The following is a 14,520-nucleotide window of genomic DNA, read 5'->3' on the forward strand; positions in this document are numbered from 1 at the left end:
TAAAAAAGAAATGACCCAAAGCACAAGACGGAGAGCCTGCTGGCTGCTGGTGTCACCCCGTCCAGCAGCCATGGACTGATGAAGTTTTAAATTATGTCCTCATAATTAAAAAAGGTGCACGGCGGGGATTTTTGTCCCGAAGCGAGAGCGAAAGACAGAGCTGAGGAGACGGTCGCGAATAAATCAGAGCGGTGGAGGTCAGCGCAAGCGTCTACTAGCAGCACCTCCATGATAAATACCCCTTGTTAAGATCGACTTAAATGAAGCAGAAAGATGTGTGCTGAGGATAATTACTGTTGTTACGGGAGTGCCGGACTGAGCCAAGTGGGGAGACGCACTTTGTGTGAATGAGCCTGGAAGGACCTGGGTAACATTTGGCTCCTTATGTGAAGAATGTACACGTAGTGATGATAATGGGGAAAGAAACCTCCCACTCTCTCCTAATTGGGGAAGTGACAATATGTCGTATTCCTTTGGCTTCGGTCGGCGGATCCGACTGCAGTTCAAGCAACGTAAGGAGTAAACGGCAAGTAGAAGGTTCAAAGTTTTGTCCCTCATGAAAACACATTCTTGCATAGATCTGCATATCTGGGTATGTTGCTGAGGCAGGGACAGTAAAGGTGATGCATATGCCCACCTCAGCTGTTCTTTCCATTTCAACTGCAAAATCTTTGAACTTTGAAGGAATGTTTCAGGACAATCTCTGAACCTGTTGGCTATGGTCTAATGACAAATTAGCCTCTGGGGGTAATAGCCAATATTTCAGGGCTTCTGGTGTAGACGAATATCCGGGCCACGACTCAGTCTTTCATTTGCCGCACACTGTTTACAGTCACTTTTATCACTTGAGTTCTCCAGACAAAACACAAACAGCGATACTTTTTGTCTCTGTACGAATGCAGATAATTAAAAAGCAGAGAGATGATGCATTTCAGTCAATGTGTTCTGCCGCTTTTTCTCTCTATACCAGTTGTACCCAAGCCAGGGGTCGGGAGACACAGAAGAAGGGTCGCAAGATTATTTCCAAAAGGCAAACACAATTTGAACACAATTCTTTATATCATATTCCAGCCGCAATTCTTCCAAAAGCTAACAAGTACAAGTTAAATTCAAAATAAAACCATGCCTTCAGATTGTTTTGTCTCTATGTGACTCCGGAGACGATCATGACACATTAGCGACGGCATCATTTGCAGCAAGTCAGTTTACAAATACAGATAAAATATTCTAGATAGTGGGGGTCTCATGTCTTTGGCACAGTTATTTTGGGGGGGGGGGGGGGGGGGGGGTTTGGGAACCTCTGCTGCAGGCAACCAAAACCTGCTCTAACACGATTGGTCAAACTAGAAACGGAAATTCACATGTAGAATCTGTTTATTCCTGAAAGGTTTTTTAAAATAATGTATCCGTGTCTGTCTCAGTCCCAGTTATAGATTCATAAAACTGTGATCTGTGAGCAGACTGAAGCGTTGATTCAGTTTGAAACCTGTCTCGCTCTGAGGGAGGCGTCTTCCTGCATTAGTGCAGTCAGCAGGTTCTCCGGGTTCTTCCTGCTCCGCCTCACCTGTTGTTTTATCATTAAGAAGGACACTTCCACTCTGTCTCTGCCGTTTCTCCGGCTGCAGCCACTGACCCAGGAGTGTCAAGTCAGCACTTTGATGTGGCAACGATGACAACACACACACGCGCACACACACGCACACACAGACACAGCCTGCCTGCTCTCCCGAGTCCCAGCTGTGTGCAAACACTTTAACTCCAGCATCTGTCAGGAGTGCTGGAGGAAAATCTATGTTTTTCTAAAAAGGCTGCAGCGCTTCTATTGAGTTTCCTGTTTTCACTGTGAGGTACCGGTGTTGTTCTGGTCTCTGTTTATTGATGGAGCAGGAGAGATACCCCTGCTTCCGATTTGGCAGAACAAACATTTGCTGTAATTGATGCTGGCAGGAGGAGGAAGAATTCAATAACCAAGCATTGCTTCCCCCCCCCGAGGGTTTAAAAAGAAATACTTCTATTTTAGATCCTGGCTGACCAGGAAGAGCGCACTGAGAAAACACGTCAGAATAACTTTTGAAATGTGTAATTACCGACAGGAAATGCGACGTGTTTAAGAAATACCAGTCAGGTATTTACTTGAATGAATCTGTTTGCCTGGCTCACGGAATGTATTAACGATGTTTTAGTGACGGATGCTCTTACTGTGTTCATTAGTCAGAAAAAAAAAATGTAAAAATTGGTTGGGCATTTTCAAACTTACAAGGATGGATGAACACTTAGTAGAATTTATAGCCGGCTCACTCCTGACAGCCATAATGACTTATGCAAATCAGAGGTTAAGTGCTTAGATGAGACTGTTCAGCAGAAAAAAAAAATGGATGAATGTACAACTCAGGATGGATGGAAGATGGAAGAGGAGATGGATGGAGGGTTAAACTGTGCGCACTTCAAATTTGTCTTTATTTGTTGTTTGGGATTACGAGAGGACGAGTGCGTTGCCGTGGAGCTCGATCAATACTTCCTGCCTTCGGAGGCGAGACCTAAATGTGCACGTGAAGGAAATGAATTTAAACACATTCACCACAGGCGTTTGTCAGTAGAACTGCGTAGATGAAAAAGAAGGGAGGTGTGAAATGTCATCTTCGATTTGGTTTGATCTCGCTGTGATACTTTTTGCACAAAGTGGCAATAAGACGACAAAAAAGATCAAAATGAAGTTCTGAGGGAGACGACAGCGAGAGGATTCAGGGGGGTCACTGTGGCGTTGCTTAATTTTTCTAAAGATTTGATCAAAGGCATCGTTGTACCGTGAACGCAAACTATTACCACTTCAGTTATTGTTTATCGAGACATCTGAGCGGTAACGAGACAATTTTTATTCAGTCTTTTCACCGTGCTGTCGCTGAAGCTCCACCGTGCCACTGGTGAACGTCCCTAATCTTACCCAACGCCTGATAAGCAGCCCTGAGCTTCCTGGTGAGTGGGGCTCATCTGTGGCAGATTAATGTCCAGCTGCACTCGCTCGCACCTCGCGGCGAAAGGAAGGAAGAAAGGCGGGGAGACGGAACGCGGGGAGACGTCGCACACAGAGGGAAGGACTGACTGCAAATTGGGTAAAATTTGGAGAAGGAGCGGACAGAGAAAGGGTCGTTTAAAAACTATTTTCCTCTGAGGAGGAGGTGATGAGCAGATAAGGGCTGGGGAGGATAAAGTGGTGCATGACAACAGGGGGAAACGTAACAGGTTCCTGACTCTGAATTTATGACTGTGATTTGGGTGCAGTGGGAGGTGAACCAGGGTGAGTTATAACATCAACCGGCCCTTTTTTAGATTTGACTCCTGTGGAAAGGAGGTGATGTATCGCCCCCGAAGCAAAATAATACATTAACGATGTATTTTAAAATGAGCAGTTGTTTGTGTTATTAATCATCTTCCCCGTAATGTGACAGTCCGTGTGCATGTAATGGGACGGTTGGGATTTCGCGTGGTAATTACTGCTTCATTGAAAAATCTATATGTACAAACAGCAATTACAATAGTTACAGAAAAGGCTGTTATATTGCAGTGGAACAGTCTTCAAGACAAATAATGCATCATTGCAAGGGATTGGTTCCAAAATAAACTTGATATCCAGAACTATACACACGCATTAAAGGAGGAGATTAAAAAACGAGAGCATCACACCACTGGGGAAAAAACTAAAGATTGTGTTCCAAATTAAGGCCAATTTATGCTCAACGTTAGAAAAGGAGACTTCTCTGTCTTCTGCACGTCTTCTGAAAGCTGAGTGATACGGATGAAACAGAGCAGTACCACCTATACCAAACTTTGTGGAGATACTCTGCGATACATACTTGTACACAACCTATCAAGCTAGTGACCAACTGTCCTTTCTGCTGCTTTGCAGGCACGTGCATCCTTTGAGAGATTGATAAGAGGTTCACTCAACATACTAAGCTGTGCTATAAAACCAAAAACAATGTGCTAAAAGATGCTAACATGCGCCATTGAGCTAAAGGCTACTGCAGACTAGAGGATAATTGGGCCGACATTAGACCCGATTTGGCTCTTCTGATAATCGCAGATATGGATTTTAAATTTAATTTATTTTTACCAATTTCCCAGGGAATAATTTATAGATCTTGATGAATTGAAGGGGACTCTCTAGATCTGTTTCTACGATCTACTGACACTGATTAAGGCAGCTTTAATATAATCTAATCCCAATCTATTTGATACGTCAGGTACAGACACACACCATTAACTGCAACTCCTCCTAATTCAGGTGCACTGAAGAGAAGTATTATATCACAGAATGCATGATATCAATGGACCAAACAACCTCACACAGAACCATTATACTGAAGTTTGATCCAGAGCCATGTCTTTAAACAGAGCTTCAACATGACATTTAGTGGTGCGACAGTACACTGCCACGGCTGTTGCTAAGTAACTGGTGTGCCAACTGATCTCTTCATCAATGCACTGATATTAGAGAGAGATTTATCATTCACTATCAACCTCTTAGTGTGACCCTCTTCAGTAATGATGTCATGTTGATGATGGAATAAAATGATGGACGATGCTTCTCTAACAGGTCGACGGGAACTATGGGACATGGTCACTATGGGAAACACCAGCAGACGCTCTGCTCCTCCCAGCTGCTGTGATCACGATCATTCAAACGCCCCAAACATTGTTGATTCTGTCTTTCACGTGATGCAAGTTAACTAAACAGAATAACCCACACTTTTAGTTTGAATTTGACTTTAATTTAATTATAATTTGATTAAAAAGAATGGGAGGAAAATGTCAGTAAGTACATAAAATAAAACTTCCTCCTGATTAATTTAGTTTCTCGTTACTTTTGGACTTCAAGCGTCTGTTTTGATGATTGTTTGTCAAAAATAACTCAAACTAAAACTTCAAAAATAATAGTTAATTTAACAATGTTTTTAAAGGATTCTCCTTAATGCTTTAAAACTTTGCCATGTTGCTGCTGCAAAGGATTTTACTCTCTGGATAAAATATAGAAGGATTTTTATCACATCTTATGAGAAATAACTGAAACAATACCCACCTGGTTACCTTCTTTATCCATCATTCCCTTTCCTGCCATAGTGGCTTTTATAGTCCTCATGGACATTGTGTCGAGGAAAATCACTGATCTTACTAATAATGATGATCATTAGGCAGCGTGCAGGTCCAGGACCCAGCAACCGAAAGCAGCCACATGGAAATGACACATAGTTATTTTAATTATTTCAGTACCTTTCCTACTGTGAAATGTGAAATGTCTTCTATGAAAGACGCCTACGGTGTGAAAGAAAAGATTTTAAAAAGTCGTGGCAGTGCTTTGACGGTGAACCCATTTATTCAGAGTAATCAGTGGTTATCATAAAGTTAATGCTTAGGTAGCTTCGTGTAATTGTAGACAAGTCATCTTAGCTCTGCAGCCGCATTTAATCAATTTGTCTTCTAGGAATCTGCCCATGTTTGTATTCATAATATTGTAAATATTACAAAATCAAAGGAGAAAAAACCTGCCAACAATAAAAAGCGACAGTACAAAAAATCTGATGTTGATCTTATCGTGTTCCTCTGGTCAAACCCATCCCCGGAAACATACAATGAGCTCGCCATGTGTAATTCTGGCAGCCGTATTAAAAATTCAACGGGGCCATGCTGTGCGGAGCCGTTCACTCAGACCTGTGGAAGCCTCGCAGTGCCACGTGAACTCGTTCGCCTGGTTTATTAGTTCAATGACCACACGTATTAATTTGCCCAAATGACTTAATAAGTTATTAAACACCCTGCACGCCCACAGAGGTGCTTTCAATTATTCTGGCTAATCACCCGTCTGCTCAGTTTGAAGCCGCAAAAAGGCCTTTTTCACAGCTCGTCATAGCAGGAACAGAACACGCTAATCCAGCTTCTATAGTTATACTCGTGTTAAAAGCGCTGATATGGTCCACGGACTGTCACGAGCCAGTCATCACATCTGTGCTCCCCCTGCCATGACGAGGCAGAGTCCATGCCAAAGGTCTTTTATCAGACCACTAATAACAATCATGATGGTGCAAGTTGTCCCATCGTAGGGGGGGGCAGCGGAGCAAACACCAGATTTTCATTTGATGATATATTTGTGTCACACTTGAACGCCAAGAGTGCACGCTGCAATATCCAGCCCATCAGGATGATGGATTTCTCTAGTCAACATGCCCAGAAGCAACCAATTTTTAGCAGCAGCCATTGCTCCACACAAATATATTAGTCCCGCTGTGGCTTTACTCTCAGTCCACTTGCTGATGTTTTGTTCTGGGTTTTAATTTGGGCTATATACTATAATGACGTGTTGCTGGCTCACTTTATTACACCTGTTCCACCCAGTCCGATGGTTTCCCACCCACAGTAAAGCTGATGCTCTCTCCCACCAGCCAGTTAAATGCAGTGTTTTCGGGCGTAAATCAGGACAAGACTGGTAAAATAAACAAAACCCAGCAGGCTTCAGGTCGCCGAGGACAATGGGATCCAAGGTTACGGCTCCAGTCACGCTATTGTCTCTCTTCACTATACAGTCTGTCACCAAAACTAATAAATTGAGGGGCCTGGTCTTCCTGCTGTCCTTTAAAACAGTGGTGACAATAATAAAGAGTCAACTGCTGTTTGAGTATGCAATATATTTCCCTCAAGAGCTGAAAGCGCATGCTTATGTATGCATGTTTCTCCCTCTCTCCCTCACACACACACGCACACATACACACACACACACACACACACACACACACACACACACACACACACACACACACACACTCTGCTGAAGCCTAAATTTTGCTATTTGCTTGCAGACTGGCTGTGGTTCTGTGATAAATCACCACCTCTGACAGATATCCTGGGGTTTCATGCAGGCTCATGGACTCGCCCTCAGAAACGGACGGACGGATCGAGACGTTTGAGCGCCGAGAGTATTTCTTTTTCTGTGAACCTCAGAGCTGGCCGGACATTGAGGCTGGAATCAAAAAGTCGAAGAGAAGACTTTTGGAGAATTGTTTTGTAGCAAATAGAACATTCTCCTGCAAACCTCAGAAACAAGAACTATTTATATCTGAGTGATTTGATTTACATATATTAATTGCTTTTTAACCAGACTTTCTCAGTTGCTAAGACAAATTATAATAATTATAATAATTTCTATGTAAAGGATGTGACCTTCATGCTGGCTCCTGCGAGACTGGATAAATACATTGCTAAGCCTTGATAAGACCTTTATGGTGCTCGCTAGTTAGACGATAACGATCTTACGCTTGATAAATCCCATTCCACAAAAGCATTGCACAGCAAGATCCTCACACTTTGTTTTAGTGCTGTGCCAGTAGTGGAATATAGTCAACAGTATCAAATATACAAAGTCAAGGCTAATAACAGTGGAACCTCATCAAGCAACATGATTCCAGTCTCAGTCGGTTTCAGTCTCGGGAGGAGACACGGGTGAGAATGAATGGCCGAAGCAGCGGGGAGAAAATCCAACACTGATCATTTAATGTCATCCGTCATTATCTGGATATTGGGGATATGAGATTTTGGTCCTATCACCCAGCTCTGATTCATTTCACTCAAAATGTAATTTAGCTGCTCAGTCAACTGCTTGTGTGTCACTGCGGTCAGCTCCTGGCACCACCGAGCCACAGATGCGAGGTCGGGCAGTTTGTCCTGTGCTGACACGCGTCCATGTTCCGCTCCGATATTATTGAGCTCTTGAGCTAACTGGACAAAACGCTCCCCTGCAATAGAAAGAAAATGTCTTATATCTTTGCAGCAAGAATGCAAAGTATCTCCTTGTGATCTTTGCTTTGGCGCCCTCTGTCCACATGTCACTATAAGGCCGAACTCCTTGTCTGCTTGTTGTCAGAGCCCCACATGGTTTACATCTTACAACTGTTTCATGACACCCTCATTGACGCCCAAAACCGAAAAGGCTCCATTACCTTGTTCATTAGTTTGACCAACCTGACCTCAACCCGACCTCAACCTGAACATCATTTCTAATATGTAGTTTGAAACCCGGTCCAGCCCATTGTGTCCCGTCGGGTCTCATCGTCCTCGGGTCACGTATCCACCCACTGACTGAAATCAAACATCACATGTCCTTCCTGCAGCTGAATGACTCCAAATCAGAGGTAATTATAATTAACCCCCCGTGGCCCCAGCACCAGCAGCATTAGTCACTTCTCCTCTTGTCTGGCTGCCTTGTCCAATCATGTTCTCAGATGGACCTGCAACCTCTGAGTTACTCTGATTTGTCGTCTGATGTTCAGGTGACTTAAGTTGTCATGACTTTAGTAAACAGACTTTTACTAAAGAAGGTCATCACTGCTTTTATCTCTTTCAAACTCTAATCTGGAGTCAGCAGGTGAAACATTAAAAGACCGAGGTTGATACAGAACACTGCTGCCAGGCTCTTATCACATACTAAGAGAAACAATTACACCGATACTTGCTGCCCTTTACTTGCTTCCTGTGAGTTTTCAAATTGATTTCCAGATTTTACTGCTTGTATTTAAAGTCTTGAATTGTCCGGCTCCAACCGTGTCTGGGTCTCTCAGATGTGGAACTCCCTGCTTGGAGATCTCAGGCCGGCAAAACACACTTTAAATAATTTCATCTTGTCTGTATCCTCAGTTTTGACTCTTTGCTTTTATTACCGCCACCAAGGAGGTTATGTTTTCACCCCTGCTGGCTGGTTAGTTGGTTTCCATTGAATAATTGATGGATCTTGATTTTAATTTTTTTTATCTGGTATATTTAGGGGACTATTAGTGTTTAAAATTTGGTGCAGCTTAAGCAGACTGTTGGGCTTTGTGGTATGCGCTGGTGTGCTGTTCTAGTTGTACATTTTATTGTTATATGGACATTTATATTATAATAACAAAGGTTTTCTGAATGTTACCACCTCAGAGACAAAATGACTAAAATCTCAAGAAGCCATGCCATGCAAACATTTGTGTAATAATTCTAAAGATGAATAAAAACCCAACACCTGATAAACAAGCAACTGTCATTATTCCAGGTTTAATTATAGAGTACATCCAGCTCCTTGTCCTCCCTTCAGGTTGTTTCTCGTTCACTGGGACCGTATATGAAATTGTTTCAGCTCTTTCGGATTGAAACTTCGAGGAGAGAGGAGCCTGACCTTTTGTGCGAGCAGTGCAGGAGACACGTCAGGTTTGTTTTCCCCACAGTGCCTCCTGGCTGAGGAACAAAGTTGTCACAGAGATACTCAAGACTTGCTGCGGTCTCCAGTGCCACAAATATCGTGCCCTCCATGTAAAGCTTCACAAAAGTACACAGTCCATGAACAGCCTGTGGCCCTGTATGCAGCCACTTGGTTTACCTACATGTGTTTCTTGTGAAAAGGTCCTTGCCCTTATCAATCATTACAGAGTACATACAGTATATTAGATAGTTGCTCTGCCCACATGTTCATCTCCTAGTTAGTCAGTTTCAAAGTCTGCACTTTTTGATCAAGACTCTCTGTCAAAGCAACAAACTCCTGAAAACACAAATAGGTGTAAAAGTCTGGAGTGACACGGCAGCAAGGGAAATTGCTCCACCTGACTCTGCGTGCTACGAACCAGCAGTTTGTCTCATTTCCTGATTTGACTCACATACACCTGGAGGGTTGATCCGTCTTCTCCTTTCCTGCTGTTCACAAACACCCAGTTTTCAGTTTCCATGACAGGGAGAGAGCACGACGAACTATTTGCATCTGTGAAAAAAACCCCACCACAACGTTAGACAAATATCTCGAACTGCACGACAAGAAAAGTGACAAACTTGAGAAGTTGTGAGATGAGCCGATTTAAGAAATGTTCACATTTTCCTTTCACATACGAAGAACGCAGCAAGTCAGGCACGTTCACAGCAACAGGAAAATGTCCAGAACATTCCTGTTTGGTGGCGCCTGGTTAGAGCGTGCAGGAGGCCGGACCTCACATATAAATTCAGTTGCGGAAATCAAGTGGTTTTGTTCACATCACATTTGCCCTTTATCGCCAAAAGCTTTTGAATCTTATTGACTGTCTATTCTGACATTTCCGGACGTTCTCCTTTTGGGGATTGCAGGAAAGGTTCATTAAAAATGTCCGTATCAACTGACTCGGACATTTGCGTTGTCACGTACAGCCCGTTTGAAAATGACCTGAGCTCAGTTGGTGTCTGAAGCAGCTATGTTTTGCAGAAGCTTCACCAGTTACCTACAAGTTAAAAGCATAAGTGAACCAGTCAAGCATCAGGAAGAATACTACACACAGTTTACTGCTGTAGTGTGTGAGGCCAGGAGAGGGCTGTGGTATTAGCAGTTACCTGCAGGCTCGGATCTGGCCTGAACAGACCTGTGTGAGTTGCTCATGTTGTAAAACGAAGCAGGCAGGGCAGAGGCAGCTAATTATCTATTCCTCCGAGTGGTGGAGAAAATTAGATGGGGGGAGGATAGGCACTCAGTGATAATCCAAATAATGTGCCAGTCAAATACCTGCTACTTGGAACATCCAGCGGCCTATTTAATACAGTCCAGATTAAAATTCAGCCTTTACTTTAGTCACGGGGGGGGGGGGGGGGGGAATAGAGAACAACAAACTATAAATATTCTTCTTCTGCTCCCAACCTGACAGAAAGGGGTAAAATTTGGTGTGTGAGCTCTAATGAAGAATCAAAGATTCAAGACCCACAGGAGAGGGAATGGAAAAATACCAAGAGTTTCATGTTGGCCAATTAGTTCTAATGATCATTTGTATAATGTGCAATAATATTTGGGTAATGGTCCAAAGTGTGCGCAGCGATTCAGCCGCACTTGGAGAAGAAAATACCTCCGGCGGTTTGAGGAAGCTGAACTGACCCGTGTGGACATGCTGATTCAGAGGGGAAAGAAAGTGGTTCAAACCTGCAGTGAATGACTGTGAGATTATTCTGTGTTTTCACTACGTTTCTGAACCCACTGACTTTTTCAAATCCCAACCTTTTTCAGAGAGATAACTCCTCTGACATCCTGCAGGGTTACTTCATATCTTATTGACCTAATTGTTCAATTGCAATACTCGCTGAATGTGCAGCAGTGATATCTACTCGCTACAAGGCTGCACCGAACCAACTGTAGCACAAAGTTTGCTTCATACTAGCGATTTGTCGGGAGGGGGTCACTTTCAGGTTAATAGAGCTGGATGCCTTTACCCCCCTGCAGCCGGTCCTCGTCCTCAGAGCGTTATTACAGTGTGTTAATGGAAGCGCTTCTGTTTTTCACACCACACACAGTCACAATGCTGCCTCCTAACAGCCTCCAGGCCGCAGATAACCAAGAGTGTGTGTGAGGGAAATTAAGTTCATGTCGCCTGTGTGAATCAACTTAGGCTTATTTACAGTGGCCCTGAGAGCTCAACACACTGCAGCTGAAGAAAACACAAGCAAATTAAGGAAACATTTTCATCAGTTTGACAGTACGGCTGCAAAAAGAAGCATCACGAATAAATACAGAAATGTGCTGTGAGGAGATGGATGTAGCTTCTGGAATCTTCTTAAAAAAACACATGCATTGAAAGAGGAAAATGGGCAACCAATAAAGAATATAGTTATTATATATGTTTTAATGACATGGAGCCTAATGTTACAAATAACTGACAGAAAAGTATGTTTATGTAACAAAAGTGCTACAACCCAAATTGTGTTTTCCATGAAATCTTATAGTAATAAATAAACGTAGGCCTGAAATAACAATGTTGCAAATATGTATTGTGTGTTTAAGATATATGCAATAGGTCTTGTGTGTTTAAAAACTTTATTTTATATATTTTGTTGTCATTTACTTTCCAACAATGTTCAAACTCAGAGAAATCCACAATTTTAGAAAAAGGTAATTGCATCATATCCACTACCCATGGCATAGCCCTTCCCTGCTTTAACTTCCACGCCAAACGCTGTATGACGATAGAAAAACACACGGCTAGCCAGTTAGCCAGTTAGCCAGGCATTCATTTATTCTACCAAATGTTTGTAGTGATCATTGGTAATGGATCAGGATTATTAATTGCTGTTTGCTGTGTAACGTGAAGACGACAACTCCCATGATCCCACGCTGCTTCACCACATCATCAAACTAGTACTTTTGTTTCTTTTGACTGAGAGACCCCATAATTTAATATGCACAAACATTCGAAAATTTGTTTTCAACTGTTTGCAAAATTTGTGATCAATTTGAAAGATTGAAGATTGTAAACCTAACAAAATCTGCCCACGAGAGAGAGAGAGAGAGAGAGAGAGAGAGAGAGAGAGAGAGAGAGAGAGAGGTGCATGAGTATGAGAGAGATAGATAGAGACACGGAGGCTCAACCTCTGTGTGGTCCTGAGAGAGATAATTGCTGAGGCCAGAGATGGAGACTAAGTGACTAATGAGGCCAGTCACTAATTAGCCAGTGGTGTCGGTGGCCTCTCTATACTTTCACGTGTGTGTGTGTGTGTGTGTGTGTGTGTGTGTGTGTGTGTGTGTGTGATAGACACACAGGAGACAAAGGGTGTTGCTAGTGTCATTTCTGCAGGTATGTGTTTATTTAGTCGATTTAACAAAGACCTGATATGGAGGTTGCTTGTTTTTATGAACAGCATATAAACATGGAGCTTAGTATAGACACATAAACAGCATTCATAGTTTCATATTCTGCCACAGGTCTCCATGGCTCCATAAGAGCTTATTATTTACACCCCCCTTCACACTGACACAATTCAATGGGGCTGTGAGAGGCACAGTAGCAGAAAGATGTGCCCCCCCCCCCCCAAATGCACCCACGTCACGCATGTGCTGCAATTGTAATGCCACAGTCTCAAGAAATGTGTTGGCATGGCCAGTTTTTCCTCACGCTATCTTGGGTTTTGTGGAGCAGACAGTCCACAGCCTTCCCCTCCAGAAAGCCGTCCCACCAGGGATCAGGTGTTTAGGATCAGTGAGACATGAAGCCGTCCCTCAGTGGGAGGAACCTAAGGTCCTCCAGGTGCTGTCCGGGGAGCCTTTCAAACTCATCGTCTGAATCCCCCCTCAAGCTGCTGTCTGTGATAGATGGTGTTATACCACCTGCCTTAACATCAGCTCTCCTCCAAGCGGCTTGCTCAGAGGGGGGCCAGAGCACGAGGAAGAACTGAGGGGCTTTCGGATCTCTTTAGACCACTTGGATGCTTTTTAACTTCCCCCCTCACTCAGGGGAAATGCTTGTGTAACTCACCTGGGGTTCCCAGAGAGCTCAAATATAACATCGGACGGTATCTAGATCTCCATCTCGTTTGTCAAGGAGAATCCAGAATCCAAAAGGGTGATCCCAGAGAATCTGAAAAACCTGGCACACAGGAAAAGATGTGAAAAGATGACCAACATCTTCCATAACCACGCATTTTAACTGAACTAGTGTCACAAAGCACTCATGTTGTTCCAGTTATTCGATGCAGTCAAACACCTCCCTGGAAAAGGCAGGACTTCATCCCCCTCTCCAATCTGAATCTGCATTGCCTGACATAACCAGTCAGAACCAAGCCTGACACATTTGTCACAAGAGATTTATATAGAAACTAAACTAATCATACCTGGTTACACATGACAGTTCTTTTTCTGTCAGGCTGAAAATATGAGCTCACCCACTGCAGGCCATTTCACAGGCCAATATACGGGTGGTGTATTGTTGCTGCTGCTGCCAGACACAGTCGCACAGAGCGAGGTAACACCCGGGGTGAGAAACTTCAGCTTTAGTGTCAGCTTGAGATCTGTCATCTGTGTCTACTTCATGTCGACGGTAATAGGCCGGCTCCCTGTTCCTCTGCCTCCCTGATCACATCTCCAGCCCAGGTTAAACATTGCAGTGTTGGGACTCTTCCTGCGGGACCTTGGCTGCAGGAGAAGGAGCCTCGCTTGTGTGCAGAGACCTTCAGCCATCACTCTGCTCTCTTTACTTCCCCCCCCCCACCCCAACATTCTGCTCCTTATCTAGCCGGCGGAGGAGGCACAGAGAACTTCACTGTAATTGCTATGGAACAGAAAATTGGAGAGCTGCCATTCTAATTGCTTCCAATGCTCGGAGCCCATTAGTCAATGGTTGGAGACACTCTCAATAGCTTTGACTTTAATGAACGTGGTTCACCTTTGTGTGGCTACAAGGTTTGTCTATTATATTTGCTGTGAGTGAAAATAACCCAGTTGAAAACCCCAAATAAGACGTTATAGAAAATCCCAGAGGGAGAAATGCTCTCGATGCCCTGATCTGCTGTGATTTAAAGAAGGCGGCAGTAAATCAGCTGGAAGGATTCTTCACATGGCTCAAATTTAAAAGATTTTCATTTCTGTTTCATTTGGTACTTTGGTATAAAGCCATTAATGTTTTTTTCTTGCATGCATGTACCATTCTCTGTTTCCTACTATTGCAACCTTTGTAGTCCAAAGCTGGACCTCGATGAAATTCACACCGCTGCCATTGTCTTTTACGGAATCCAGCA

Source organism: Hippoglossus hippoglossus, chromosome 20 (assembly GCF_009819705.1).
Source record: "Hippoglossus hippoglossus isolate fHipHip1 chromosome 20, fHipHip1.pri, whole genome shotgun sequence".
Lineage (NCBI taxonomy): Eukaryota > Metazoa > Chordata > Actinopteri > Pleuronectiformes > Pleuronectidae > Hippoglossus > Hippoglossus hippoglossus.